Genomic DNA, 6,773 nt, shown 5'->3' on the forward strand with positions numbered 1-6,773 from the left:
GATAGATAGATAGATAGATAGATAGATAGATAGATAGATAGATAGACAGATAAATATAGATAGATATTCTCAACCAAACTCCCTGCAATTGAGTCGAAGCAGACTCATAGTGACCCTATTGGACAGAGCAAAACTGCCGCTGTGGGTTTCCAGAACTGTAAATGTCAATAAGAGTAGAAAGCTCCATCTTTCTCCTGCAAAAGTATCTTAGTTCATTTAAATATATACGGTCAATTTATGTGTCACAATAGAACCTAGATATATACTTCATTGTAAAATAACGGTATTTTCATCAAATAGCGCTAGACTATGATGTGATAAAAAATCAAAATCAAAACAAGCCTTCACCTTATCAAGTGTCAAAATTAGCTTAAAGAGGATCACAGATCTAGTTATCTAGTCTAAAATTATCTTTTAAACTTCTGAGGGAAAACATAAGAATAAAAGCTTGGTGATATGAGTTAAGCAAAGATGTCTTCATTCACAAAAAGTACATAATTTAAAGGGAAAAAATACATTGGAATTTAACGAAACTTAAAACTTCTGTCCTTCAAATCAAAATTAAGACTGTGAAGAAGTAAGCCGCAAACTGAGAGGGACAATGTTCTTTTGAAAGCATGTATCTGAAGAGGCGCTCTTCCAGAATATGTAGAGAACTGTTCTGCTCGATTGCGAGCAGAAGTTGAGCTGGAGGCAACCCCAACAAGACCTGGGCGGGTCGGGTGAGAAGTGATGGCGCAGGTGAGAGGTGATGGCGCAGGTGAGAGGTGATGACGCAGGATGACGTTTCAGAAGTGCCCAGTTGGTGAGGAGGACAAGCATTTGTCTTCCCACCTCGGCCAAGCAGAATGTTGACTCACGGGTGAGGTGGCCCTTTCTAAATATTTAGCTTTAAGCGAAATCACACCCCTTTTGACTGGTGTCATGAATTGCAATCCCCACAATGTAATACCACTCATCCGCCCTGTGACTTCTGTTTCCATTCCTCCTTCCTCCCAGCCCTTCCTGCCTTTGACACTCTGTCTTTGAGCAAATATGACCTTTTTGATTAAAAGTGCTTGATGGTACCAACAAGGGTGCCCCACCCTGGTGACTGAGCCATAGGAGTAGGTTTGCTTCCAGGCCTGCAGGGTAAGGAGCATAGTTTCATGGGTTCCGCTAGTCTCTATCCAACTACTAAGCCTGGTGTTTTGTAAGATTTTTCACTTTGTTCCACATTTCCCTTACCCTCTCCAGGATTTTCTAACGTGTTCCCTTTCAGAGCATCAGGAAGTAGTAACCAGGTACTCTCTAGTTCTTCTGGTCTCAGGGCCAGGGAAGCTGACTTTCAGGCGGTCCACTAGCCCTTTGGTAAATTGTTTCCTTGTATCTTTCATTTTCTATACTCTTCTTTGGTCCAGATGGGGAGAGACCAATACTGTGACCTTAGATGACTGCTCCCAAGCGTTTATGACCCCACTCACTACTCACCAAAGTGATACAGCACCAATTGACCTTGATGTATCTCAACTACAGAGTTAACCCTCTAGATTTCCAGGTATTTTAAATGTTCTTTCCTGTATACATGCATGGTTTCCCATGCTTTGCTCCAGTTGCTTTCTTGGCGAGTTATTCGTTACTCTATTCGATGGAATGATTCTTCTGTAACTATGCCTGACCTAGAGTAAATCTCATCAACTCTATAGTTGTTCATTTCATTGGCTACATTTTCACTTTCATTATATTTAATGAATTCTTCTCCATAGCAACTCTCTTGTTTCCTTTCATCTTGGGTTTGGTTTCACTATTTTAATTCTTTGTAGATGTTATTTCTTCATCTGTCTCTTTGAACATCCTAAAATTTAAAAATATTAGATTGTTCTATTATACGCATTGGTGGACAAAAGTAATCTAAAAGTCTCACTGTACTAATCACTGTCTCACTGTTGTATGCATATTTTTGCCCCTTGAATTTAGCCAGCCTTATTTCCAGGATCTCGCTCTCTCTCGGTGTCAGTTCCTCGATGTAAGTTTTGTTGTGTGTCTACCACTCTCCAAGTTCCTCTAATCAAAGCTAAATCTTATATTGAAGATTTGATCATCTCAGGAACCTCATCATGGCTTTCACAAAGTCTTTGGAGAATTTGACTTATATTTGGTCCTTTCTCGGTCACCCCCATAGTTTCATATCTGCTACACGATGTGTCCTCTTTTCCTAAGAGGGAAGCTTCTCCACTGGTCCTTGGCTTCACGTGGGAAGTTTGGCTCCATTCTCCCACCTCATACAGAGCAATTTATCTCAGAGGCCTGAACCCAGGCTCTGAGCCCAGAGATCGGCAGGCCTACTCCCTTGTCTTTGTGTATGTTTTTTACAGAGATATTTACCATTTTTTATGTGATGTTTTAGTGCAGCGATAGCTTTTAAATTTCACTTTTAAAAAATGTATCTACCATTGTTATTATCTGAACAGCATGTGCTTCAAAGTATAAGTTTGCAAGGCTATCTCATATGAAAGGCAGTAAATATCTGTTTTCAAGTATTTGGTGCATGAATAAATGAGAAGCTCTTTGCACGGTTAGGAATCCCTCGGAGCTTTTGTTTGTGTGGTTCGCTCACCCTGAATGGACTCTCCCTCTTTTCAATCATACTCAGTATTCAAATATTATCTTCACTGCAGATTTCCCTAATGACCATATGCCCCACACAAAATTAATTATTTTCGCTGTGTTTTCTTAGTGCATTTATTCAAATCTTTTTATAGCATATTTCAAATTATATCACACCTCCACTAGATGGTGAATCCCTCTTAGTTAATTCTGTGTTCTTTGTACTGCATACAATTAATGTATATTTATGTTCTAAAATACTTATAAAATGGATTGCTGAAAACCAAATATCAAGAGAACATATGATTTAAACCAAACCATGTTTTCACTATTCTAAAATGTTCTGCAAGATGTGAAGATATTCTTTTTAAAAGGCAGAGTTAGATCTATTTCATAAGTTTATTGATTGGGAAAAGTTTGAAAGTTAAACACTATAATGGCTGACATAGCTTCTAAAGACACTATAAATAGATAACTAAGAAAACCAAACTCACTGTCATTGAATTGATGCCAACTCATAATGACCCCAGAGGACAGAGGTGTTTCTGAGACCATAATTCTTTAGAAAAGTAGAAAGCCCCATCCTTCTCCTCCAAAGCTGCTGGTGCTTTTGAACTGCTGACTTTGAAGATCGTAGTCCAAAGCATAACCACTAAGTCACCAGGGCTCCTATATATAAATGAATAGTCAGATTTGACAATTCATTGTAGTATGAGAGTTCAAGGACAATTAATGCATTTGGTTTCCAGCCAAATGATTGAAGGTTCAAATCCAACCAGAGGTAATTCAAGAGAAAGTCCTGGCAAATTACTTCTGAAAAATCAACGAATGAAATTCTGTGGAGCACAGCTCTGCTGTGACAGGCACGAGACCATCAGGAGGCAGGAGCAATTCAACAGTGCCAGCAACTGATCTGATGCTTGTTATGATGATGATAAACATGTGCTTACTTGTAAATGCTATGAACTAAACACATTTGTGAGAAGTAGATGTGTTACTTTAAAGTATCATCGTAAGTCACCTTCCAAGCCAAAGGTGAATTGGGGAAAGAGTTTAAAGAGGAACTGGCAAAATAATAAATAAAGGGAAAGTATAATATTCAAAGTCCACAATCATGAATCTTTTCTATCCAGGATTACTAGAGGCAGTCACTTGTGGACAAGTACTTTGTTCTAATAAGGGTTTAAATGCCATTGTTGTTACCTGGAGCCCTTGTAATGTAGTAGTTACACATTGGGTGGGACTCTACATAGTTGGCAGTTCGAAACCACCAGCAGCTGCAGGGGAGAAATTTTGACTGGGTTTTCTTAAACCATAAACAGTTATAACCTTGGAAACCCACAGGGGGTGGCCACTATGAATCTGCATTGACTCGATGGCAGTGAGCTTGGTTTGGGGTTGTTAGCTGTTCAAGGCCTATCCAGGGGAGCCCATGAGTGTCAAGTGCAGCACTGCTCCATTGGGTTTCCTAAGTAAGAAGCAAATCACTTGGTCTTTCTTCTATGGAGCTGCTATGGGTGAGTTTGAACTGCGTGCCTTTGGATTCGCATCTGATCATAAACCGTTGGCACTAGCCAGTCTCCCATGGAGGAAGTGGGGGGTCTTGTGTAAAGTTAGCAACCTTGGCCTACTCTACAAGTTCATGAAGGAAAAAACGGTTATCTTAAGTGTGTTTTTATCCCTAATTCCTGATGTGGCAATTGGCACATGATAAGCTTTCAGTAAATGTTATTGAATTAAAATGCAAATTTTGCCCTACCTATTAGGAATAAATTGTCTAATTGTTATTTGTATCATGTAGTTATACTGAAAGCAACTGTTACTAGCATTCTATGTGTCTAAACAGCATGTTACATGATATGTTTAATATTCTAATTACCAAGAAGGATATTGAACAATAAAAATATGTAGACTAATCACACTTCCCCAAGTAAAAGAACTTTTAGCTCAAGGAAGTTAAATAACATGTATGAAGTTATGTAGTAAGTTCTGACCATGAAAAGATGCGCACGTAGATGGATCTGACTTGCAACCCCTGATATTTCTTCTCTTCGTTATATTATTAAACTGCACATCTCTTAAATTCTCACTCACTGGCCTACTTTTCCCTAGTGCTCTCTAGTGTGACATATTTGTTACATTCTAGATTAACTATTGGGGGCCCTAGTGGCCATGGTTCTTCCTTGGGATGCTAACCGCAAGGTCTGTAGTTCAAAGGACCAGCCTCTCCACTGGAGAAAGATGGGGCTCTCTTCTCCCATAAACAGTTAAGTCTCCTATACCCTCACTACCCTGTCCTATGGGGTCACGAAGAGTCAGAAGGAACTTGATGGTGAGTTTTAGAATTAACTCTTACGACCAAAAACTGCACTGTGCCCATGGGGAGAAGAAAGCGGTGGTTGTTAGACGTCACTGAGCCACTGTTGCCTCCAAGTGCCCCGTGTGATGGAATAGATCTGCCCCATAGAATTTTCTAGGTTGTAATCTTTCCAGGAGCAGATTGCTAGGTATTTTTCTTGTGAAGTCACTGGGTGGATTCAAGCCACCAATCTTTTGGTTTGCAACCTATGCTTAGCCATCGTACCAACAGAGAAGGGAAAACCAAACTGCTCACCAGTTTTGGGGGCTGGAAGTTCTAGTTTTCTTCTATATATGTAATTAATTATTGAAAGTTCCCATCTAAGCAGGACAGAGAGGTGCTTCCATATGTTTTTGCAGGAGAAAAATAAAGAACTTGGTACAAAAAATGTGAAGGGAGGAAGTTAAAGAAGAAGAAGAAGAAGTAAAAGAAAAATCCATAAACTGAAATGGTGCCACCTCTCTCAGAAACCCACAGGAGCAACTCGACTGTGTCCCCAAGTGTGGCTCGGCACCAGCATCAACTGGATGACAGGGCTTGGGTTTGCGTTGACTCGCATTTGCAAAGTCATGTTCGTGAGTGGTTTCTTGAAGACGGGCCATTTGGACTGGAGACCCTAGGTTATGCACCTGAGAAGAAGAATGGCAGAGATTGCTCAGTGTTGTTGGGGAACAGCAAAGAAGCTAGCATCAATTCTTGCTAAGAATTATGACAATGAAGAGTGTCATAAGCTACGCAGAATAGACTTCTTTCTATTGTTCCACTAAGGACATAAGAAGATTAAGTCTTTGCTAGTTAACTTGTTATCTCAGTTACAGAGCCCCTCCAATGGATGGATTTTCATGTTTATGACTACAGGATGTTTTCATAGAATGGTCCTCCAGGCTGAGAGAGGAGGCTAGCCTTTTTCACGGCTGCCTTTTTCACGGCATGCCTGGGCTGCCATGGAATTCGGTCAAAGCTTCCCCTGTGTAAGGGTAACCCCTTATTCCATCAAGCTCGAGACAAGCTCAACAGCAAACATTTTAAATCCGCATAATTATATTTCACTTGGAAATAAACACTTTCACTTTAAGTGCGCATAATTTGTCTCTTTGTCTGACTCTCTTTGTTGCATTAGTTTTCTTCATGATGGTGTGCATAAAATAACAGGGTTTGTGATTATTCCATCAAGATGACTCTATCCCTCTCACTTAAGGGGAAAAAAAATCCTAGATGATTTGTTTATAGGCTTAAAAAGAACACGAGGCGAAGAAAGTTTTTAAAAGGTGGAAAATCTCATCTCCAGTCATTTGGTTTCCAAAAATAGGGGTCCGGTTAAAAGTGTTCTAAGTTGATTTTAGCCCCTGGAAACTAGATGTCCCTGCTCCTTCTGCCTGTCTTATTCTCTGATCTCTGGTGGGGCCTGAAGTAGCTGTGACTCAAGGTTGTCTGGCTTTGATTGGTATTCAAGTGGAGTGGTGAGTGTGTAAGGCTCTAATCCCTGCAACACATGGTAATTTTTTCATTCTCTCTCAGCCTCCACCTGTTCCATGGTCCAGTGGAGGACTGCAAATCCTATCAAGGGAGGGCAACCGACAGAGCTTGCCTCCCTGGCTTTAGTCCATCACGTGTGCACTTGGGCTGCAGAGCACCCAGCCAGCTGCAGCCCAACGAGCATGTTATCAGATGACGGATGGCTTCATATCAGGTGTTTAAACTGACGAGCTGCCCCATCTGGTAAGTGATTCGGGAAGTCTAGCTTTGCTTGATGAATGGGGGAAATGACAATGCCAATCAGAGTGACCCCTGCAGCCTCCCTGCTGCTGCCCCAACAGCCACAGTCACT

Source organism: Echinops telfairi, unplaced genomic scaffold (genome assembly GCF_000313985.2).
Source record: "Echinops telfairi isolate 266 unplaced genomic scaffold, ASM31398v2 ScPeMD7_1;HRSCAF=3_0, whole genome shotgun sequence".
Lineage (NCBI taxonomy): Eukaryota > Metazoa > Chordata > Mammalia > Afrosoricida > Tenrecidae > Echinops > Echinops telfairi.